General features: G+C 44.8%; 1 protein-coding gene across 1 annotated transcript in view; it reads right to left on the reverse strand.

Moving 5' to 3' along the window:
* LOC136830919 (uncharacterized) overlaps window positions 1–22,279 on the reverse strand; it is a 456,633-nt gene extending 434,354 nt beyond the window's left edge. Inside the window, exon 1 of the mRNA XM_067090890.1 lies at window positions 22,127–22,279. The gene's annotated coding sequence lies outside the window, so the exon portion shown is untranslated. The remainder of the gene's footprint in view (window positions 1–22,126) is intronic.
* Window positions 22,280–24,806: the final 2,527 nt, after the last annotated feature.

Consider the following 24,806-nt stretch of genomic DNA (forward strand, 5'->3'; position numbering starts at 1 on the left):
TAAGTCATGTAATGAACTTGAAAATAGAAAAGTTGTAGGCAATGAACACAAAGTTTGTCGTTCCTTATTAGTTAAGAGAGCCTGCAGTATAAAACTGCAACTGGGTTGATGCACAACTTAACCTATAGTGGCGTGGTGATAGAGCCAAGGGTCACCTCTACTTAAGTGGGGGCTTTGTAGCGAAGGAGTACTCCAATGTCTACCAAAGCATCAGTAGAAGTTATGCAGCTAAGGAGTTATCCAATAGCTAGCAAAACTTTAATAGGTGCCCTTGCCCTGGGAGCAGTACCAACATAAAAACAACCAGATACACTGTCACCTACACTGAAATAACACCACAACCCACCCACTGAGAGCGGTGGGTGCTCTAGGTACTTTGTACCTCCTGGCTCCTAAAAAACTCTATGCCTCACCAAAAGGTGAAGAGAGAGTAGGGGAAAATCTTACACTTCCTCCTGCCATACCATGCCAGTCACTATCCTGTGGTACTGCAGAATTTACATGCTACTTAGCTGGCGCCAGGCGAGCTGTGGAAGCTCGCGGATTGGTATAAATATCAATGGTGCCAGACTGTAGCTGGCGCCAAGTGGGCTGGGCACCAGCCGAGCTGCTGGGAGATCACAAAAGCCCTAAGCTCTAAAGCTGGCACCAGACTGTAGCTGGTGCCAGGCAAGCTGAGCACCAGGGAAGCCTGAAGCTCTGGGGGTTCTATAACTGGGGCCAGACTTGTAGCTGGGGCCAGGTGAGCTGGCTGCCAGGCAAGCTAGCAGCTCAAGGCTCTGGAAGCTCTAAAGCTGGCGACAGACTGTAGCTGGTGGCCAGCAGAGCTAGAAGTTCAGGTTTCACTTCTAAGATAGTGAGATGTGAAGGACAATTATACTTCCAGTAGACCAATGCAGAATGGAAGTAATGGCCATGTGTGCCTGTGACACATGAAGGACAATATGCTTCCAGTAGGCTGATGCCAAATGGAAGTAAGGGACATATGTGCCTGAAAGCTGAAAGCTAAAGACAGAGGCTGCTCAGATAACCTTAGCTTTTGCTAAAAGACAGCAAAGTTATTCTTCTGAATCTGAGTGTTTCAGAAATTCTCTTGAGGATGAAGGACAATGTGATCTTAATCCAAGGGAGAGGGGTTCTTGACCAATCATCAAAGGACAAGAAAGCCCTCTAGATTATCAAGTCCTGTTCAGGTAAATACCTAAGAAAAAAAAATCCAATTGGACAAAGAGTTCACTCTTTCCCTCAGAGTTGGTGAGCGCTCCTGGGTGCTTCGAGCATGCGCTGTCCCCTGGTTGTAGCTGGTGTCAGGCGAGCTGGACACCAGGCAAGTTAGGAATTCAGGAATTCAGGATGTCTGTTAAGCTGTAAGGGAGAAAGAACGGATCCAGGTCTCAGATGGATCCTTGTTCGTGGCTAAAATCAAAGGAAAAAACGAGGATAACACAACTCCTGCTTCCTAGCTGGGTGTGAAAAAGGCTTGCGAGGTCTTTGAGAAGAAGATGAAAGGAGAGCGAGAGAACCTAGATCTTCTCAGAAACAAAGAGGTAATCTGCAGCAGGGTCAGAGGTGTCTAAAAGGAAGAGACAAAGTCTGAGACACCAGCTTTGGAAGACAACCACTAAGTCTGGAAGACTTAGTGGAAGAGGGTGACTTCTGAATCTTGTAATAGCCTCTGCAACACGTCTTGAAGACTCTTCGAAAGATAATCCTATGGACAGTCAGGTGCCTGTCTGGGCAAGAGCGGACCCCCGTGGTAGTTAGTATCTGAAGCTAGGTTGTTTGAGAAGACAGTTTTGGGGAAAGATCTTGAAGAGTCCACCAGTAACTGGAAACTAAGCCTGAGACTGTTCAGGGCTTCCTCGACCATGTAGAAGGTTCCTTGCAGAGACAAACAGGTCTAAGGTTGGCTTGCTTCATACAATAAAGAGATTCTGACAACTCAGGGGATCGAAAGGCCATGGTGGGAAGGACAAGCTTCTGACGGTCCCGTACATCCTTCGACCTTAGTCCCTGAATAAATCAAGTGACTAGAAGACTTGATTGATCTGTCAACAGAGGAAGAGCTCTGCTGATTGGTCGAGAGAAAACATTGGATCCAGCTTCCCTGCTTAAGTAGATGTGTTAGGACTGAGGTCTAATCCAAACACACTACCATAGAGCTAGGGTTGAGCAGTACTAGGGCCATAAGAGAAACACTTTAGCTCTCCAAAGTATAAGTGAGGTTCTGTTCTCCTTGGGGACCAAGTCCTGGACATCTTCCTGGTTCTTCAAATGGGCTCCTTTGACCTAGATCTGAGGTGCTGAGAAGACTAGAACTAAGCTTAGCAGAAGAAGGAATTCCCTTGCACAAGTCATGTTCAGACACCCACACTGGAAATCTGACTAAAGAAAACTGGGCTAAGGTTAACTGTCAAGAGCCTCCACGTCCCCCCACCCCTCTTTTTTTTTTTTGAAGATAATGAAGTCAGTGGACATGTAAAGACTGAAGTAATGCCCAGACAAAAGGGGGAGTCAAATGCAGGAAGAGCTAGTAATCGGGAGGTCTAAGCAAAGACTCCCGATTGGGAAGCCCTGTCCCGAAAGGCGGAACTAAAAAACTCTCTGGGGTTTGGAAGGGGATCTGGAAGAGTGCTCTCTGTATATTCAAGCTCTTATCCAATCGCCCTAGAGAATGGGTGAAAGAACTACCTGGATCGTCTCCCTCTTGACCTTCATCTACTGTCTAAGAGAGAGACATGAAGAACTGTGGTCAGGCAGCCCATAGTCAGGAGCAGAGTTCAACAAAAAATGTTGAGCGCTTCGAAACTAGTGTCGGAATGTCATCATTAGGGAGCGACAATCTGTTGCAACTGTGTGAATCTCACAGTAGAAGAGAGCACCAGAGATCCCCTTCTCGAGAATACAAAACAAGAACGGAAAAAACTCTTCCAAGTCCGTACATGACAGGGCACGGAAACAATCCAAGGCGCTGAGCCTCTGGTGCTGGGTGCTCTGACACTGGGTACTAGACTTTCGGTGTATGGTGTAACAGGCCCAACAAATTACTAAGATGGTGCTGAATGGTCTCCAACGAAGCAAAGGAGTGGACGAAACCAACGTAAGAAAGTGAAGAGGTAGCGTCCGTAGTCCCGAGTGTGGTGTCAGATAACTGATAGCTGGCTCGAAACGGACAGGAGGATGAGTGGACATAGGACACAGGTGGCTGCGCAAACATGAGCTCGGACACTGGGCATTCAGACACATATGGAAGCTCAGAACTGGGCTCTCGGGAGTTGGGAGCTTGGAACTTGGACACTCAGAACCTGGGAGCTCAAAACTCGGGAGCTCGGAACTCGGGAGCTCGGAACTCGGGAGCTCGGAACTCAGGAGTTCAGAACTTGGGAGCTCGGAACTCATGAGTTCAAAACTCGGAGCTCGTAACTTGGGCGCTTGGAACTCAGAACTTGGGAGCTCCAAACTCGGAATTTGGGCGCTCAGAAGTTGGAAGCTTGGAACTCGGGAGTTCGGAACTTGCGTGCTTAGAACTTGGGAGCTCAGAACTGAGAGCTCAGAACTCAAGAGTGCAGAACTCGGAATTTGGGCACTCAGAAGTTGGGGGCTCGGAATTTGGGGGCTTGGAATTAGGGCGCTCAGAGGCTGGAAGCTTGGAACTAGGTAGCTCGGAACTTGGGTGCTCGGTGGGTGCTCTCTGACTCTGTCCAGATTCAGAGATCAATGACGACAACCACTGACGCAATAAAATTGGGAAGTATATCTTTACAATGGCTGAGATAAATCCGAAAAAATGCCATTGGCGTCACTAGTCTACACTTTGATCCATAACTAACCACAACTGGGATCGCAAAAGTGTCAGTGGAGCCTCTTGTCCACATGGGAATCCTAATCTTGTTCACACTGGGATCTGTAAACCAAAAAAACCTCATCGTTGCCACTACGGCCAAGGAAGCACATCTTCATGGATGTCTTTTCAATGGCTGTTCGTCGAGACCTGAGGACAACAGGCTCGACTGAGGGGTAACTATCCGGGGACAAAACCCGTTCGGACTCACATGGACCGACAGTATGCCTCCTCCCAGATTGCAGGAGAGTTTGACAGGGGCTGGGTTTATGAAATCCGATAGGACCAGATAGTTATCTCCTCCACTAGACATCCAACGAGAAGCCTTTCCAGTGGCTGTCTGCCAATACCTGGGACCGCAACAGGCTTGACTGAGGGGGGAAACAACCAGACCAGTGTGAAACCCTCCGACCTCCCTTGGACTTCCAGCGTGCCTCCTCCCAGGTTTGCTGGGGAGTTTGACTGGGACCTTCTGTCTAGAAGCATTGGGGGATGAGCAGTCACCTCCTCCACTGCACTACACTTCACTATAACAAGGTTAACATCTGTTAACCAAGACACAAGACTGGCAAAGCTATGGAAAGGGAAGCAAGGGAGCCAGGCGAGGGAGCATGTGGTAAGATGGCTAGTAGGAGAGAATTGGCGCTAGGGCGCTAACGCTGGCGCCGAGCGCATGAGAGAGGGTGCTGGGCGCAAAGCTGGCACCCGAGATCGGTGCCACCAAGGTTCATAGCGTGAGCTGGTTCTCGGCTGTCGAGAACGTCAACTCGTAGCCGCCAACAAAAACCCCCAATTCTCTCCTTACTACTTTCTGCCTAGTACTTTGAGTTCTACAAAGGAAGGTGTGATGCTTATGTGAAAAATTTATTTACTGGAGGCTTCCAAGAAGCAAAGGTCCGGTAAATAAATCATAACTGCAAAAGTTACAGGCTTAATGAAATGGCAAAATACCCAAGAACTACTTTCCAGGCAATTATCGGTGGCTTGTGCGAAGTATTTGGCCGATAAACACATCATAAATTGCCAAAATTACTGGCTAATGAAAGATAGTAATGCAATGTTGTAACATCTGAAAATTACTTTGAAGCAAAAACATTATCAGCATCTCGCCAGTAGCCTATGGTTGGTAAACAGTTCATGAATTGCAAAAACTAATGCCTAATGAAAAGGGAATGCCGTAACATCCGAGAATTACTTTTAAGGAAAAACAATTATGTACAGCTCGCTAATATATTAAGGCCGTGAAACAATTAATAAATTGCAGAGGTTATGGCCTAATGAAAGGTCTAACATACACCAATTATTTTAAAATAGAGTGTCTAGGCCAATTACTTGGTAACAGAGTGTCATAACACTCAAGAATTACTTTTAAAAACAAAACTATTAACAGCAGCTTGCTAGTTGTTTATAGCCAGAAAACAATTCATAAATTGCCAAAGTTATGGCCTAATGAACATACGTAACATACAGTTTACTTTTATAATAATGGAATGTTGAAACATCTGAGAATTACTTTTAATGCAAAACTATTATCAACACCAGCAGAAGCCTAACCGGTAAACAAACCATCAATGCAAATGGTGTCGTTTACCGGCGGCTCGATGATGACTGAATCAAGGTACAACAAAATAAGAAAAAACTCACCCTGAAAGATTTCAGCTTGAAGGCTACAATATAAGCATTTCGATGGTTGATTTAAAGAATCCTCCATCGGAATCCGGTAAAATAACCGGAAAATAATGAAAATGCTACAGTCAGACCAGGTGTTGCCACCACGGATGGCACAAAATAAAGGAGAATTGTTTGCTAGGTCGTTCCAATGTTCCGTTAGTAGGACGGGCTGATCACCACAAAATATACTGAACCGCTACCCACGAAATTTTGAATCTAAGCTGCCGTTAGGTGGAAACTATAGCTATGCAATTAGCTGGTAAGTTACTTATATAAAAATAAAGTTTTATATATACTTACCAAATAATTACATAGCTATTGTTTCTACTTTACATGGCAGCGCAAAATTTAAAATTTGTGGTAATGTTTGTTTGTTGAAGGTGTAGTTATACTGCCCCCCCAACCCCGCTAAAACTTTCAGGGAAGGATAGGTACAACACAGCTAAAGAGCTCAGTTCGTTTATGCTCTATGTCCATGAGAGGGGAGGAGGGAAGGCTCTGATCATGTAATTATTTGGTAAGTATACTGTATATAAAACTTTATTTTATTATAAAAATATCCTTTTTATATATGCAACTTACCAAATAATTATATAGCTGAATCCCACATTGACAGGAGGTGGGATACATGGATAAAACTACTCAAAAACACTCAAGGATGGAGATGAATTTGAAATAGGAAATTTAGCTAACATCGTGAAATGCTTCTTGTAACCTTACCTGGTGAGGGAGCTATGGCAGGTGGGTGCTGCCTCCGGTCAGAGCTCCTCTCAACCTGTAGTGGTGTGGCGGTAGAGCCAAGGGTTGCCTCTACTTCAGTGGGTGCTTTGCAACATAGGAGTTAATCGCAGGTTGCCAAAGCTAACAATCAAAACAAGACACATCGTAATGTGTGTGCGCCCTTGTCCTGGGCGCAGTACAAAATATGACCAAAATTTTAAAACCTACACCACAAACTTGTTAGAAATCAAACCAACTGATGGTACTCATGACACAGCACCAATCAGGCTTCCCAAGAAAACACCAATCCTCATTCAAAGAGAGTGGATAGAGGAAAAATAAGAAATTCCTCCTATTCCCCCTTCACCCAACACCATGCCAGCTGCGAAAAACGGGCCTAGAGTACTGCAATTTTCATAAGTTGTTTCCACATCACTCAGGTAGAACATATGCAAAAACTGATTTGCACCTCCAATACATGGATTGCAGGAGAGAAGGCAGCGACAGATTGCGCTTGAAGGCCAAGGACGTCACTACTGCTCTAATTTCATGTGCTTTGACCTTGTATAAAGGAAAAACATCCTCCTGGATCCTGGAGTGTGATTCAGAAATCACAGTTCTTAAAAAGAATGGTAAGGCATTCTCGGATAATGGGCAACTGGGGTTTTTAACTGAACACCACAGATTCGGAGAGGGGCCTCTAACTTCTTTGGCTCTTCATAAATACTTGTGAAGAGAATGAACTGAACAGAGGAGTCTTTCTTGATCTGCTTGACCTAGAATGTTAGCCAGGCTCTTGACTGTGAAGGAGTGTGGCCAGGGACTAGAGAGGTCTTTGTTATTCGCCATAAAACTTATGGTCAAGAAGCAGATAGCGTCACCTTGCAAGAAGCCTACTCTTATCAAAGGCATGTAGCTCGCTAACCCTCTTCGTCGTCCCTAAGGACATAAGAAAAAGCATCTTTCTTTTCAGGTCTTTAAGAGAGGAGGATTCTAGAGGCTCAAAGGGAGGGCCCTGAAAGTCATTTGAGGATGATATCCAAATTCCATGCAAGAGCCAGGCTTCTATCTTGCTTAGTAGTATTCAGGGACTTTAATTAAATCACTCAAGTCCTGGTTTAATGAAAAGTCTATTCCTCTGTGCTTGAAGACAGGATTCAACATAGATCTGTATCCCTTGATGGTTGACATGGCTAGACTTTCGAGGATCTGAGAAACAGCAAAAAATCTGCAATCTGAGCTACAGTCGTTTGAGTAGAGGATATATTTCTGCCTCAACACCAGCTCCGAAAGACTGTCCACTTCGATTGGTAGACTGCAGCAGAAGATCATCGCCTACATCCTGCAATGGCTTCTGCAGCCTTCCTTGAAAACCCTTTCGCTCTGACAAGTTCTGGCAGTCTGAAGCCTGTCAGAGCGAGAGTGGGTAAGTCTGTGAAAATGAAGAAAATGGGGCTGTCTGAGAAGATTTTTTCTTCTGAGGTAGAAGCCTTGGATAGTCTACTAGTACGCTTAGAAAGTCCGGGAACCACTCCTTGTGCGGCCAAAAGGGAGCCACTAGGGTCACTGATATGTTGCTGTGGGTGCTGAACTTCCTCAACACTTCTCTTACCATGTTGAAGGGAGGAAAGGTGAAGACGTTGAGACCCACCCAATCTTGCAACATGGCATCCATTGCCAACGCTTGCAGATCTAGAGCCGGGGAACAGTACAGAGGGAGATGGTGGCTTCTTGACGTTGCAAACAGGCCTACTGTCAGCTTTCCCCACCACTTCCACAGGTCGGTGCACACCTGTGGATTGAGTCCACTCCGTCAGTAGAACCTGTTTGCCACGACTTAGTTCAACCGCAAGAACGTTCATTTTGCCCTGGACGAAGCACGTCAGAATGATGGTACTGTTGTTCTGTGCCCATAGAAGATAGTCTTTGGCTGCTTCGCATAGCGAAAAAGAGTGGGCGGTTTCCCCTTGTTTCTTTATATAGGCCAGTGCGGTCGTGTTGTCTGAATGTACCACAACTGTTTTCCTGAATGTCTCTGTCACAAAAAGCTGAAGGCCCCTGTGTATCGCCTTCAATTCTTTCATATCTATGTGCAAATCTCTTTCGGTCGGGGACCATAAACCTGATACTTCCAAGCTGTTGAGAAGGGCTTCCCAACCCAGATCCGACGCGTCAGAGTACAACATTAGGTTGGGGTTCGCAGGAGACAGTGACACCCTGTCTCGAATCTGTCCTCCGCCAGCCACCACCGAAGGGCCTCCTTGATTTCGGGGTGATTTTGAAGATGAATGAATCTGGAAATATCTTTCTCCGCCAGTTGGCTTTGAGATAGTCTGCCCAGAGGTAAAAACTTCTCGGCTGACAACAGAGTTCCCACAAGGCTCATCCAAGCATTGGCTGAGCAGGACGGAAGAGACATGAATTTCTGAATTTTCGAAATGCATTTGTGAATCCTTTGTTGGGATGGAAAAGCCCAAAAATTCAGAGAATCTATCACTATCCCCAAATAAAGAATCAACTGTGTGGGGATTAACTGTGATTCCTTGAAGTTTATCAGCAATCCTAGGTCGGGGACCATAAACCTGATACTTCCAAGCTGTTGAGAAGGGCTTCCCAACCCAGATCCGACGCGTCAAGAGTACAACATTAGGTTGGGGTTCGCAGGAGACAGTGACACCCTGTCTCGAATCTGTCCTCCGCCAGCCACCACCGAAGGGCCTCCTTGATTTCGGGGGTGATTTTGAAGATGAATGAATCTGGAAATATCTTTCTCCGCCAGTTGGCCTTGAGATAGTCTGCCCAGAGGTAAAAACTTCTCGGCTGACAACAGAGTTCCCACAAGGCTCATCCAAGCATTGGCTGAGCAGGACGGAAGAGACATGAATTTCTGAATTTTCGAAATGCATTTGTGAATCCTTTGTTGGGATGGAAAAGCCCAAAAATTCAGAGAATCTATCACTATCCCCAAATAAAGAATCAACTGTGTGGGGATTAACTGTGATTCCTTGAAGTTTATCAGCAATCCTAGGTCTTGTACAAGTTGAAGGGTCTTCTGAAGGTCCTCCGTGCATTGGGCTTCTGATGGGGAGCGTAAGAGCCAATCATCCAGGTATAAGGACACATTGATTTCTATAAGGTGTAGCCACTTCGCTAAAGGAGCGAGAACCCGGGTGAAAACTTGAGGTGCTGTGGAGAGGCTGAAGCACAGGGCCCGAAACTGGAGGACCCTGTCCTGGAACACGAATCTCAGATACTTCCTGGAATCCTGGTGAACTGGAATGTGGAAATAAGCATCCTCCAGACCAACTGATTCGTTTCCATCTTGAACTTCGTAGTTTGGACAAAGAAGTTCAGAGCACTGATGTCCAGGACAGGTCTCCATCCCCCTGATGACTTGGGGGCTACGAAGAGGCAGTTGTAAAATCCCTCTGCGCTCGTGTCTTCGACTTCCTCCACTGCCTGTTTCTTGAGCAGAGCTGAAACTTCTTGAGACAGGGCTGAAAACCTCTCTGAGCATACAGAGTAGGCTGTCAATTTGATGGGAGAGGTTACTAAGGGAGGTTTCTCCATGAAGGGGATTGATTAGCCCTCTTTCAAGACTTGAAGCACCCAAGGATCTCCTTTCCTTGATTCTCATCTGTTCCAAAAAAGCACGGAGGACAGGTAGCTCACTTGCGAGAGGTGGTTTTGTTAGAGGGTTGTTTGTTGAGTCACACTGGATGCAAATTAGTTCTCAGACGGGACTGGACGCGACCTCTACTCCCTCAAAAGGGTTGCTGAGGGAAAGGAGAAGTATTCCTAGTCGGAGGAACTGCAGTGGAAGAAGGACGTGTCGAGATCCTAGTCCTCTTGGTGGACTGAACAAGTATATCTTGGATGGATTTCTTCTGCAATTCTCCCGCCACCTGTTCTAAAGTCTCTTGAGGAACTAAGCCGTTGCTGTCCAAGGGAGCAAACAGAAGGGAAGAACGATGAGAAGGAGTGACTCCCTTAGAGGTGAATGAGCACCCTAAGTCTCATTTCTTCAGTATACCTGTAGTGAAAAATGGTGGCTAGTTTATGGGCGTCATCCCTCACTGTACGATCTGCGGAGGCCATCACCCCCAGGCAGTCCAAAGAAAAATTCTCTTGAAGTGATGCGCAGTCTTCGATCTTCTTTGCTAGTGCAATCAAGGAAACTCAGATCCTCGAAAACCTTAAAAATATCTTTCAGCAAATGGTCCAGTTCCAATGAGGCAACCAAAATCCTGGCAGATGAGAAGGCTGACCGACGAATAGCGTCAATGAGACTAGAGAAGTCCCCTTGAGAGGAGGCAGAAACTCCTAAGGATGGAACTTAACAGTAGAATAGGACAAATACTTCTGACATATCAGACGAGAAGGAGGCACACAGAACACAGCTTTACCAACGTCTCTCTTCTCTGGTAACCAAATGTTGATACGTGCGATAGCTTTCCTGGATGAGGACAGAACCACATGATGCAATTTAGCCACTCCTTACGGTTGTCGCATCATAAATGCCGAACCTGGAGAAGAAGGGGCGGCTGGAGAAAAGAAGTACAGGTAGCATATCGGGAAGAACCGCAACAGGGCCACATAGTTCGATGTAGGAATTTCGTCCTCTACAAGTTCCTCTTCAGAAGAAATCGGGGACATCGGAGGATCCGAAGGCACTTGAGTGGTTGTAGATGGGTTCTGCAGCAAGTTCAAGATATTATCTAAACATCGATGAATAGGGACTAGGGAAAGATCCTGAACCGCAAGGGGATCAGCATGAGTCGAACCAGAGACAGCAAGTCCTACCTGTGGCGCCGGACGGATGCTGGAAGGCAGACAAACATCAACACTGGTGCCCCCCCGCTAACACTGGACGCTCGGTCCCTGGATGTCTGCTCACTGATCTGGCAGACAGATCTGAAGTCTGCAATTCGGACACTATACATCCAAAGGGAGGATGCTCAGAAGCTGGGCATCCATGAGACAGACACTCAGACACTTGATGCCCAAGCGCAGAACAATCCGACAAAACACGATCACTCTTGGAACGCGTGGACACTGAATGTCCACTTGTTGGATGCGTGGACAACGGACGCTCCAATGAATGCCGTTCGGACACTGATTTCTCACAATCAGGCATTACACTCTCAGACTCTGGACGTTCGGACACTCGATAACCATACGTTGGACTAACAGACACTTCATCACACACTTTGTGGCGCTCGATGTCCATTGAAAGGAAGAGAGAAGCTTGAGGAGGCTCCCAAAAACTACAGGAGGGCTGAGGACTACGAGCCCTATCCAATGCTCGTCCATAGGGATGCCAGACCTTTTCAATGGTCTTGAAGCACTGGCAAATCACCAACTGCACTTATGAGCGCCAGATCCCAATTCACAAGAAGATAACGCATGTACGTACATTCGGATGCCTTTCCACCAGCGATCCTCTGAGACCTGGGACAGGCGGACAATAGGCTCAGACAAGGCGACGACTACTCAAGAGCAAACCCCACCGACCTCCCTTGGACTGCCCAGTTTGGTTCCTCCAAGGTGAGCAAGGGCAGTTTAGCAGGGACCTTGGTCTAGGAGCATCAGTGGGATGAGTAGCCGTCCCCTCCACTGACACTGTACTTACACTGTTGAATTTGTCCATGAGGACACGCACTGAATTCCCAATTTGGGAAACTGTGTTCACTAATAAATCAAATTTCTTTCCACATGCGTTTCTAGGCTGGCAATGATGTTGGGATCAGAGGAATAAAAGCCAGGGGTCGGAGTTGCAGGGAAAGTCAGAGGACTTGAGGTAAGGGAAAAAGTGGTTCCAGGTGTTAGAAGAATAGGTAAAGGAGTCACATCAACCCCTGCAGGCAAAGCCTGACTAGCAGAAGCCTTCGCTTCAGCCCTAGTAGTCACTTTCCTAAAGGAGCACCAGAGCTCTCTCTTCCTGAGATTCCAGAGAAAAGAAAGGAAAGCTCTAAAAACCATCTCACCTGTCCTTGTCGGTACAGGACAGGACTAAGAGACAATCTGAGGCAACGTCTCTCAGCAAACACTTGGGAGTCCTCTATCTTCTTACCCCGTTCTCCTGCTGCCAGTCAAGAAAAAACCTTTTACTTCAAAAATCTTGACAAGATCTCCGACAAGGAGGTCCAGTTCTGTCGAAGCACAGAGGAACGAAGGTCCAAAGACACTTGTCTTGCTCCCTTTTCAACAAAAGTCAAACTCCCAACTCCATGACAGACTTCTTGGAGGCCGAAGAAAATACCAGAGGTGGGAGATTTCTTCAACAAGCTCATAAATTTGGGACACAAAAGTCCCTGTCAGCAATGGACAGGACTCCAAGACACTAATTGTCACTGAAAAGGGAGCAACGTCGGCTCGTCTTGAAATCTGGGCAAAGGTGGAACAGGCTGAAGCGAGCCAAAATGCTTGTGAGCAGTCTGTATGGCACTTAGAGGCGGGAGTCTGATACTGAAGAGTTGGCACCAGGTTGGAGACAGACATTCAATCAGAGACTGGCACTCAAGAAAGAACAACAAAGACAGGCGCCGAGTACTAAAGAGGAACTGGCACCAGACACCAGAAGGTTGGCGCCAGGCGCATGAGAGTGGACAATGGGAGCTCTGAAGGTTGGCGCTGGGTACTAAAGAGAGCGCCAAACGCCTGGTAACTGGTGTCGGGCATTCGGGAATATGCACCGAGAGAACAGGAACTGGCGCCAGACACTAGTAGGATGGTGCTAGGTGCTCAGGAAGACATCAATTTGACGAGAGATGATAACATTACACATCTATCAAGACGTCTTTCCAGTGGCTGGCTGTCTAATAACAACACATACATCAAGACACCTTTCCAGTAGCCGTCTGCCAATACCTGGGAATGTACTACTTGTGGCAAACCCTACCGACCTCCCTTGGACTTCCAGTATGCCTCATCCCAGGTTTAGGGGAGTCTGACAGGGACCTTCATCTAGGAGAGTCAGCAGGATGAGCAACCACCTCCTCCACTAAACATCCATCAAGACGCCTTTTTAGTGGCTGTCTGTCGATACCTTGGAATGTGCAACAGGTTCAATAGAGGGGACACCTACCCGGGGGACTTCCCACCAGCCTCCATTTGACTTCCCGTATGACTCCCCAAGTTAAGGGGAGTAATGACAGTGACTCAGGTCTAGAACAGGTGGCCAGATAATCACCTCCACTGCACAACAATCACTTTGCAAGGTTAATTTTCTGTTAACCCAGACACAAGACTGGCAATGGTATAAGAAGGAAGCTAGGGAGCCAGGCGCGGAAGCAAGTGGATAAACACATAGGGCTAGTAGAAGGAGAAAAAAAGGTATAAGAAGGAAGCTAGGGAGCCAGGAGCGGAAGCAAGTGGATAAACACATAGGGCTAGTAGAAGGAGAAAAAAAGGTATAAGAAGGAAGCTAGGGAGCCAGGAGCGGAAGCAAGTGGATAAACACATAGGGCTAGTAGAAGGAGAAAAAAAGGTATAAGAAGGAAGCTAGGGAGCCAGGAGCGGAAGCAAGTGGATAAACACATAGGCTTAGTAGAAGGAGAAAAAAAGGTATAAGAAGGAAGCTAGGGAGCCAGGCGCGGAAGCAAGTGGATAAACACATAGGGCGAGTAGAAGGAGAAAAAAAAAGGTATAAGAAGGAAGCTAGGGAGCCAGGAGCGGAATCAAGTGGATAAACACATAGGGCTAGTAGAAGGAGAAAAAGGTATAAGAAGGAAGCTAGGAGCCAGGAGCAGAAGCAAGTGGATAAACACATAGGGCTAGTAGAAGGAGAAAAAGGTATAAGAAGGAAGCTAGGGAGCCAGGGCGGAAGCAAGTGGATAAACACATAGGCGAGTAGAAGGAGAAAAAAAGGTATAAGAAGGAAGCTAGGAGCCAGGAGCAGAAGCAAGTGGATAAACACATAGGGCTAGTAGAAGGAGAAAAAGGTATAAGAAGGAAGCTAGGAGCCAGGAGCAGAAGCAAGTGGATAAACACATAGGGCTAGTAGAAGGAGAAAAAGGTATAAGAAGGAAGCTAGGGAGCCAGGAGCAGAAGCAAGTGGATAAACACATAGGGCTAGTAGAAGGAGAAAAAAAGGTATAAGAAGGAAGCTAGGGAGCCAGGCGCGGAAGCAAGTGGATAAACACATAGGGCGAGTAGAAGGAGAAAAAAAGGTATAAGAAGGAAGCTAGGGAGCCAGGAGCAGAAGCAAGTGGATAAACACATAGGGCTAGTAGAAGGAGAAAAAAAGGTATAAGAAGGAAGCTAGGGAGCCAGGAGCAGAAGCAAGTGGATAAACACATAGGGCTAGTAGAAGGAGAAAAAAAGGTATAAGAAGGAAGCTAGGGAGCCAGGAGCGGAATCAAGTGGATAAACACATAGGGCTAGTAGAAGGAGAAAAAAAGGTATAAGAAGGAAGCTAGGGAGCCAGGAGCGGAATCAAGTGGATAAACACATAGGGCTAGTAGAAGGAGAAAAAAAGGTATAAGAAGGAAGCTAGGGAGCCAGGCGCGGAAGCAAGTGGATAAACACATAGGGCGAGTAGAAGGAGAAAAAAAAGGTATAAGAAGGAAGCTAGGGAGCCAGGCGCAGAAGCAAGTGGATAAACACATAGGGCGAGTAGAAAGAGAAAAAAAGGGTCTGTCAGCTTTGTACATGCCTGGCTGTTTGCTACAGTTACTGTCCTTGGGTGCACTTGGGTGTTCGGGCGCTTTGGGGTGCCTTGGCTGCACAGAGCATGAGTTGGCGCTAGATGGTAGGAGCTTCCCATAGGCACTTGGGTGCTTTTGGGCACCTCTGGCTGCTCAGAGCACGAGTTGGTGCCAGTGGGCGCCACCTAGCGCTAGTAGCACGAGCTGGCGTCAGGCTGAAGTGGGAGCCAGCGGGTGCTTCTGGGTACTGGAAGTGTGGAACATTCAGTATCTGCTCACCAACCTAGATACATGTCATCCTTGCACAGGAGACATTAGCAGCTTCTCAGAAAATGTTCCAACTTAGTAAGTGTGCTGCTGAAGCGAGTACTCTACACAATATATTGATGAAGCAAACACTGTGACCAATTCTCGGCCGACGATAAAGTATTGTTATTACTTGTTGACACTTATCTAGGTCCTGCATCACTCCCAAAGTGCTTGCAGGGCCTCCATTATCAAATTAAAAGTTCATTCATCAGATGTATTGCCCTAAGCATGAGTCAACACACTGCATGTTCCACATCCACTGTTTGATACTCCATATCACAGCATTGATAAACAAAAAAGTTTAAAGTTCCTTTTGAAAGACTTCAAATCCTCAAATTGCCTAAGCTCAAGAGGAAGCTTGCTATATAATCTAGGAGCTGCGTATTAAGCACCCTTCTCTCCTTACTACCTTCTGCCCTTACACTTTCAATTCTCTGTAAAGGTGAATGTGAGGGTTAAGGTAATATTACTTACTGATGGCTAGCAAGTATACTAGGTTCAGTAAACAAACATAAAATGCAAATCTTTGGCCTAAAGGAATGACAAAACTTTCAAGAATTGCTTTTAAGGTAATAATATAATGACAGCTTGCAAACAGTCTACACCCTGTAAACCCCATTGATGTAAAATCTGGACAAAAGGAATGGCGTAAGGTGCAAGAATTACTTTTAGGGCAAAACTACATCAGCTGCTCGCAAGTAGCCTAAGCAATTATATCAGCAGCCTGCAAGTGCCTATGCCCGGAAAACACCATTTGAAAATTAATTTTACGGCAAAATTATACCGCAGACTTGCAAGTTATCTGCGTAAGATGAAGAATTACTTTTTAGGGCAAAACTACATCCAGCATGAAAGTAGCCAAGACAAAAACGTTTTGCCTGGATTAGCCTAAAAGAACAACAAAACATTCAAGAATTACTTTTATAGTAATTATATATCGGCAGCTTGCCAGTGACTATGCCCTGAAAAACCATTTTAAGGCAAAATTATGCTGAAGGTTTGCAGGTAATCTAGACCTGGTAAACAAAACATAATGCAAAAGTTTCAGCCTAAATGAATGGTGTAACACATACGAGGATTACTTTTAAGACAGTTATTATCGGCAGCTCGCAAGCCTAGATGTAAATAAAAGACTTTTAGACAAAATTCTGTTGATGAATCAACTTAATAACAACAAAACAAGGAAAAGACTCATCCTGAGATTTCATGAAGGTTACTAATACGCATTCCATTGGATGTGTACACCAACGAAATCCAGAAATTATATCCGGAAAATACTGAACACAGCTGCTGCTATACTCGGTGTTCACCTGAGCACGGCAGGAACAGACTGAAGTTATATGCTAAAGTCATTCCTAATATTTCCACTAGTGAGCGGAACTGGTCACCAACACAGACGTGTGACGTGTTACCCGCGAAATTTTGAATTCAAGCTGCCGTGTAAGTGAACTAATAGCTATGTAATTACTTGGTAAGTTGCATACAAATAAATACACACTCCTAAAATCCACCAAAAGTATGACGTCCCCCTCTCTGATGGAATTGAAAACTGAATGGGCCATTTCTGTCTAAGACCAGGTCTGGCGAACAAACCGGTTCAGTGGGGAGAGAGGTAGAAGACTTCCACAGCACCTTTCTGGAGCATTGCATTCACCTCTTCCCACAGGGAGAGGTCATTCTGCAAGCCAAGAACGAACATTTGTAACCAGACCAGATCTGGGGTCAGGGGTGACAAAGACTCGAAGGGTAGTCAATACCCTATCTGACAGGCATCCACCACCCAGGCCTCCGCCCCATGTCGCTACCAAGTTGCCCAGTGGCTCATCAGGCACCAACCCCCTCAGCAGCAGGTGTGGAGAAATGCCACCCCCTGGCATCCTCCATCCTTCTTCTTCACCTGTCCTCTCCCTGAAACAGGAGGAGGGCCGAAAGGGGAGCAGCTGCGTGCCTTACATTACTAGGGTAAAAGAAGCTTGGGTACCTCTATGAGGGGCCAAGGAAGCCTGGGACTTCCTCTGACTAGAGGAAGAGCCAGCCTGACCCGAGGGTCGGGTTGCAGTGCCACATGAAGACCTGGAGGTCTTAGCCACTGCCTGGTGAACAAGTTGGTCGTTCTGAAGACTGTCCACCACGGCCACCCCCTCTCTCTAGCAGAGAGAGGGGGATCCCAGAACCGGTCCGTTCCCGAGCATTAAAGGCAACTTGGGACTAAAAAACCTAATAGTTTGAGACAGCACAGCATCTCCCTGCCCCCAAGATTCGCTGTCTGGTGGAGGAGGTAGATAATAGCCCTAACTCCAAACAGCAACAATCTCTTGAAGGCTGCATTCTCCTCTGGTATACAGGAGCCAGAAGTGATCTTGGCCAGTGACAGGACCCAAAGATCGATCTCAAAGACTGACTGAAATGCTACCATGGCAGTCTATTCCAGTACCATTGCCTCCACCTGCAAGAGGAAGACTCCCTCAGCATGGAGATGCTTTAGTAACAGACTGGGACACAAAGAGTCAGGTCCGGGTCAACCTGCTTAGTCAGCAATAGCCTCTGACAGAACATGACTTCCTCTGCAAACTAGAGGCAGAGAAAGTGCCTTACATGAATGGCTGGACTGGATCCAAGAGAATTCATGTCGACCAACACCTCATCAGCAAGCCTCAACCATGACGGGTCAATCGAAACTCTGGGTTCCCTTGGGGTCCCCAGAAAAACTCATTAAGTTAAGTATATCTTAGTTTAACCAGACCACTGAGCTGATTAAAGCTCTCCTAGGGTTGGCCCGAGGGATTAGACTTATTTTACGTGGCTATGAACCAATTGGTTACTTAGCAATGGGACCTACAGCTTATTGTTGAATCCGAACCACATTATAGCGAGAAATGAATTTCTATCACCAGAAATAAATTCCTCTAATTCTTCATTGGCCGGCCAGAGAATCAAACTCGGGCATAGCAGAGCGCTAACTGAGAACTCTACCAACTCGTCCAACGAGAAAAACTCATTGGCAAAAGCTAAGGTCTCTTCCTCGAGATCGTTAAAATGACGTATCATTCTAATGATCTCCATAAAAAGCCTCTGCAACTCAGGGCTGTCTGTGTCCTGGAACACAGGACCCCCAGGTCCCTCCAATACCCAGTCCTCCTGAGTCGCTCCCTCCGCAGGAGAGGGACACTCATCAGAGCCTCCTGGCACTCTCTCAATCATTTGGCCGTATGTCCTATCTGGTCTGAGGACTGAACCAGGAACATAGGTCTCCCTCTATGGGCTGGGATGGGAGCAAGCATGGTCCTGGTCCCGAGCCTCAGACCTGTCTGACTCCCGGAAAAAACTCTGAGTAGTATAAGGGGACACGTAACGGATCACAAGCACCTTTACCCAGCCTGTCAAAGACCCAGCAGGTGAGTGAGGCCATGGGCAGTTGTCAACCAGTGGTGATGACGTCCAGGCACAGATCGGGGAGAGTGGTTCTCCTCACGCAAACGTGGGCAGGGGCTGTCCCACAAGTGTACTTCAGTCTTCTTAGAAGCCGAGGCTTCTACAAGAGAAGAAAACTGAGCAGGGGACCACCTCTTGCCTTGCCTCACTGTCCCAGGACCCCTAGGCTGCTCTCTTGAAGAGCAGGAGGTGGGTGGGGGAGCACCCACATGCTCTCTGCTCACATTCTCTCACTGGGCTGGGATGGTAGCTGGGACCGGGTCAGTAGTCCAGGGACCCTTGCTGACCCTGGGGCAGGCAGGCCACTGGGGCCGGTACCAGTACACCAGGGGTCTGGAGAATCCCGGGCAGCAGTTGCATCTGCGTGCTTGGCAACAGGAGCAGCGGTACTCACAGTAGAGCTAGCATGAGACCACGGATGATCTGATAGCCCAGGGAGGCGGCCTACCAGGTCTGGTACTGGTACACCAGGGGTCCAAAGAACCCCAGGTAGCAGTTTCACCTGTGCACTTAGCAATGGGAGCAGTAGTACTGTGGTACTACTAGCGAGAGACCAGGCCTGGTACCAGTTACCCAGGTAAGCAAGCTGCTAGGGCCAGTACCAGTGGCCTAGGTAGGTGGGCTATCAGTGGGCAGGTACTGGTACACCAGGGTTCCAGAGAACCCCGGGTAGCAGTTGCACCCGTGTGCTAGGCAATGGGTGCTGAGGTACTCATGCTAGTGAGAGACCCATCAGCCCTCTCTGCATAAAGAGGGCTGGCCACTGGAAGCCCTAATAGACTTCCTGTGGAAGGACAAGGCAATCTTCCTCTTCTTCTGCTTGGCTGCTTTGGAAGAAGAAGAGGGAGGCAGTGACAGCCCTTGATGACGACAATGACGACAAAGACGAAGATGAATTCCCTCTACTCTTCGATAATAGTGCGTAGTGGAGGATGCCACCTAGAGATGATATATGCGGCACCATCTGGAAAAACATCACCAATGCTGCATGAGGGGTTACAAAGGAAGTAGGAGCAGTCCTACAGCCAGCAGATACCATGACCAGTAAAGCCATCAAGGTCGAAGCAGAAACTGGAAGGCTCTCATAGCCTACGAGTGATCAAGCTGAATCCTATGTATAGAATTTCAGGTTTGTATTTGTCAAGGAACAAAGCTCCATAAAAGAATTAAATCAGAAGGTAGCTAATTCTGGCAAACACAAAGTGATGGGTTCAGAATATAGCTCCACTACTGCCCCAACCCCACCATGGTTAAAAGGGTGAGCAGAGGGAGACAACTTCGGGTATACTTTAAGATTATGAGCCAAGTGTAGTTACCTGTAAAGTTACCTGTACGTAGCCTGATCCTCGCAGATTATTACTGCCTAGATGCTGCTCTAAGGAGAAAAAAGGAAGAGAGGGCTCAGTCACTTAACATTCACACCTCCAGACTTACACTAGGCTCAAGTACTCGGGCGAGATACTATCCTGTCCAAGTGATGTTGGATGCTTATGCACTTGAGATGACTTGTCGATCACCAAGTTAGGCTATGGGCTTTTTAAACTGAACCAATTGCATGCACAAGTTGACCAGGGTCATGCCCAGTGCCATATTTTTACCCAATACTAATCAATTTCTGATAAATTGAGTAATCCCCACTTACACTCAACCATTTCAAATTTAGTAACTAAGGTGTAGGGAAATGCAATATTCAGTGGCATAATAAACCAGTTTTTATTTCTTGTAAACAATTTAACCACACCTACAGCCCCAAATAACATGAGAACACATTCTTTTTCTCCTAGACTGGTAATGAATTGTGCAAAATTTATATCAAAACAACTTGCTATGTGACTTTTGTTGCATGTGCAACACATATACTTGAGGCAGCATGTATTATCCATCTGCTGGTGATTAAAGTAAATGGCAACCCTATGTACCTTAGAATCAGAGGAATTTGAATACCGTGACTTTAAATAAGGTAAAAGTAATATAATTTATTATTTCTCATATTGGTAGGTAATGTTGGGAAGGTATGTGTGGTAAGGATATTTTTCATATTTTATGGTGCAGAAATGTTGTACACATTTTGCTATGCATATATCAAATCTGGGGGATCAACCCTTGGCCAGGTCACAACATGGCACCCTATGTTAAGGAAAGGTTAGGTTAGGCTATATCCCTACTGAAATACTTATAACTTTGAAGATGTATATATGTTAGAATGATACACGGGAAGATAGAACAATGACCAGTCAGAGTGTGTTCTTGCTTGTAGATCTGTGGATCCAGTATTTGAAGAAACTACACAAAGCACAATGTATCACTGCACTTTATTTTAAACACTGATTTAGAAATGGCAGTACTGCTGAGTTTATTTTTGTGGGATGATGAAGGTAACCAGTTTTCCAGCTGAAATTATGGTAGTTCTACAGAACAGCTCCACACAGAGATATCATTAATTAAAAGAATTTTTTTTACTAAACAATATAGAATAAGGTGTATATAATACAGTACAGGTGAGATCATTAGAGAAATTTACCATCTTTTGTTTATGGTTTTATGTTCATCCACAAGGGGCTCGTACTACACACATCACCAAATGGAACTTTTCTGTACACTTATCAAAACTATCAGTTTTCATTGCATTTCTGTTTCTGAATTAGTGCAAATAAACAGGACAATTATATCAGACTTCATTCTCTTTCCTCTCCAACACAGCCATCAGTCTACAAAAATACCTGTTGGCACTATTATTTTAACTAATGGAAACTGAAGCTCCACTAGACCATACTAGCAAGCAATATAAGCCTACAGAATTCTGCCATACTTAAGGATATCGAAGAACACAAGATGTCAATAGTATATGTGCTTGCATCAAATATAGCCTGGCAACTTACAAATCCATTTCTACTTTCACAATAGTATAATTCTACCTAGGCTTTTCAACAACTGTGCTACTTCCATCAAGCATCACTGCTCAAGGAGTGCTTGTTCAAACATCTTGGACAAGTATCACAAACAACACACATAGCCTACATTGTTATGATGAAAGAGGTTTCAACTTGATATTTAATAAAAGATGCCAAATTATGATCAGTGAGTGGGGTATTTCTCGCCCACCTAACTCTGATTACCACCTGTTGCCTTGTTTCAATTACTGACTCCAGCTTGCTATGAGGAATACTCACGCATTAGGCTACAGCCTATGCTATCCTATGCAGTGGTTTATGGGCTAGCCTATTGCAATTGGAACAAATTTGTTTATACAGTATTCCAATTGGAACAAATTTGTGGAAAGATATGATGGGAAATCGTTAATATTCTAGTATGCAAAACTGAAGAAGTGTCTGGCATTAAATTGCGAAAACACTAGCTTGGGCTAGGCTGAACTGCTGAAACGTCCAAAACGGTCTAGCCAGTTTGGCCTAGTCTACAAAAGTTCAACGTCCAGTTACACAGTTAGTACCCTGAAGGAAAAATTATTAAACTCGTGCACTGAAAGTTAAATGACGAATTTACTCACCCTTACTCAAAACCACAGTTTAATAAAATTTACAAAACATTACAGGCACACTCCCCGTCAACTGATCTGAAATTCGTGCCGCCACCACCGAGCTGCTAGTCAAGACAATTCAACGATACCCGCCAGTAAACAAAATCAGCTGATGATCTGAACATCATTCTAGATTACGTACCCACTTTCCAAATTTGTCTGGGTCTTTCAATGATGTCAATAACACCAGCAGGATTTTTCCAAGTACTCTAAACATTAAATCGCTTCACACTAAAAAGTCACAATATCAGTAAGAACTCAAGCAGTAACTTTAATAAGAAAAAAGTGTTTTCATCTGCAGCAGCCCACGAATACCCTACGTATTTCCCCAGTAAAGATACGTCAATATAGTTTAAACTTCAAATGACGTCGTTTACTTTTAAAATGGACAGCATGACATCAAACGTGCGATATTTGTCTGATTAAATAGAAAAGAATGACTTTGATCGACAGAATGGACAGAGAATCATAACTAACCTGTATTATTTCATCTAACTTAAAACTCGGGCAAAAAATAACTTAATGAACTTTACTCATTATACAACATGCAATAACAAATACCTGTCATGTAGCTTTCTAACTCACCAGCCGCTCGTTTGAAATCTCGGAAAATTTCAAAGAATCTGATTTCTAATAAAATTAGAACACAACGACAAACCTTATCAGTTGCAACTTCTGAGCCTGAGGTTACTATCAGGAATTGTAGACTACTGCGATTAAACCAAAGTACTCGTCCAGGCATAATCAGCTTTATATAATCTCTGAAGACTGTTATTTAGTAAAAAAAATATCCTTATCGCAAAAAGCTGAAATTTGAGTTTTTTTAATGAAGTATATTGTTATGATGATGGCAAATAACTGGATGGTTTATAGGACAGGTTTCCATCCATTCTCTTGACTAATGGAGGAAGAAGCAGCTTCGCCAAACCATATTTACGAACGTTGTCTAGAATTATGCCATAATTAAGAATGTTAAGAGAAACGATAAAAATGCGCTAGTAACTTAGCATGTTGACTGAGAAATCCAAAATATACTAATGCCTCCTCAAAACCTATGCTTGTCCCCATCACTTAGTGACTCCATCGATCATTATTGCCCATACATGCAACTTATACTGTCCGCTCCGACCCTGTCTCAAGGGCAGGTTTGATTATATTTCTTACAGATGCCAAAGCCTAGACTATGAAGTTTAAGAGATACTCACCCACTACCCTATCCAGGTGTATTTTACTGATAGACCTACGCAGGGACCTTGAGAGAGAGACTGCTCATTTCCTGAGCCGCCATTTTGGTTCATGGAAGTTGCGCCTCATGGAGGACCCGGTGAATACCAGAGATGTCAACAGGAGCCATTGACTTACTGCTGAAATAAGAAGACACAAGACTGTGGTATCTATTTCTTCCGGGTCCAGAGAAACAAAGAAAGGCAAGTACAGTGTATTGTTTTTGCAAAATTGAACTCTCATGAATGTGCTGATAATCAGTTTTGTTCAGCAAGTGCGACGATTTCCGAGTCTGAAGATTTTCACACTTTACAGTATTACTTATAGTACCAGCAGTGCCAGCTGCAGGGTCATAAGACCAAATTTCCATGGAAAGATGCCTTCTGAAGTAAATATTCATGAGGACCTATAGGAAATTATAATAGGCTCAAGGTTGTATTCCTTGTTTGGAAAACTGTCAGGTTGAAAATTGCAAAAATATGTCACCATTTACTTACTGACATTAAACTATATAATAAGCATTATAGACTAAACAGCTGTGAATTTGCAATGATTCTGGCCTTTTCTATAGTATGTGAACTCGTCATTCAGAACAAAGCAGTAGGTAATTAACTGTAAAAAAAAGAGGACCTGCTGTTGAAGACCCCAGAATAAAGGTAAATTTTTTGTTATGAATAATTACCTACTTATATATTTCCCGTCGCATACAAACATTTCTTCATGGAAATAATAAGAACGGTCTTTTATATACGTGTTCGCTCAGTGTGTGTTGTCTGTTGGTAGAGTCATTGCCAATTGATAATTTATTATATATTCAAAACATAAGCGTTGTCAAATAAGTATGTATTCATTTATAGCTTCTATTATACCTGGATTTTTTTTCATGGAAATAAGAACGTCCACCATAAATGCAATGTTTGTAGTCAACTGACAGTCATTGTCAAATGATAACTGAATAAATTTTTAAAACAAGTTTTTATTTTCATACTCTATAATTATCAAAAGTAGTGTACGTTGATTTCAGCATTACAAGAACTACAAAAGGACAATAAAATTAGTCCTGTACTGAAGCCGAGACTTTTATTCTGAAAGTAGGTGAATGCATTTATAACTTGCAAAATTGGAATAAATAAAAAAATTTGATATACGTTTTATCACCAAACTGAAGAGATATATGAAAGAGAGTAATTAAAACCTTAATAGACCAGAATTTGGTTTCTTAGGAATACTGAGGCACTGTAATAATCATATCATAGATCATATTCGTAAACCTTGTATACAGTCCCATTTGAACACATAAGGGCGCAAGTAGCCTATATAGGAAGTCCCCTTTCTTAATGAATCACTGACTGAAATTCAGTATATAGATATATATGTGGGCTTATATTATATCACTTAGCTTTAACGAGACAAGTCATTCATACGC

The sequence above is a fragment of the Macrobrachium rosenbergii genome, chromosome 47 (assembly GCF_040412425.1).
Source record: "Macrobrachium rosenbergii isolate ZJJX-2024 chromosome 47, ASM4041242v1, whole genome shotgun sequence".
Lineage (NCBI taxonomy): Eukaryota > Metazoa > Arthropoda > Malacostraca > Decapoda > Palaemonidae > Macrobrachium > Macrobrachium rosenbergii.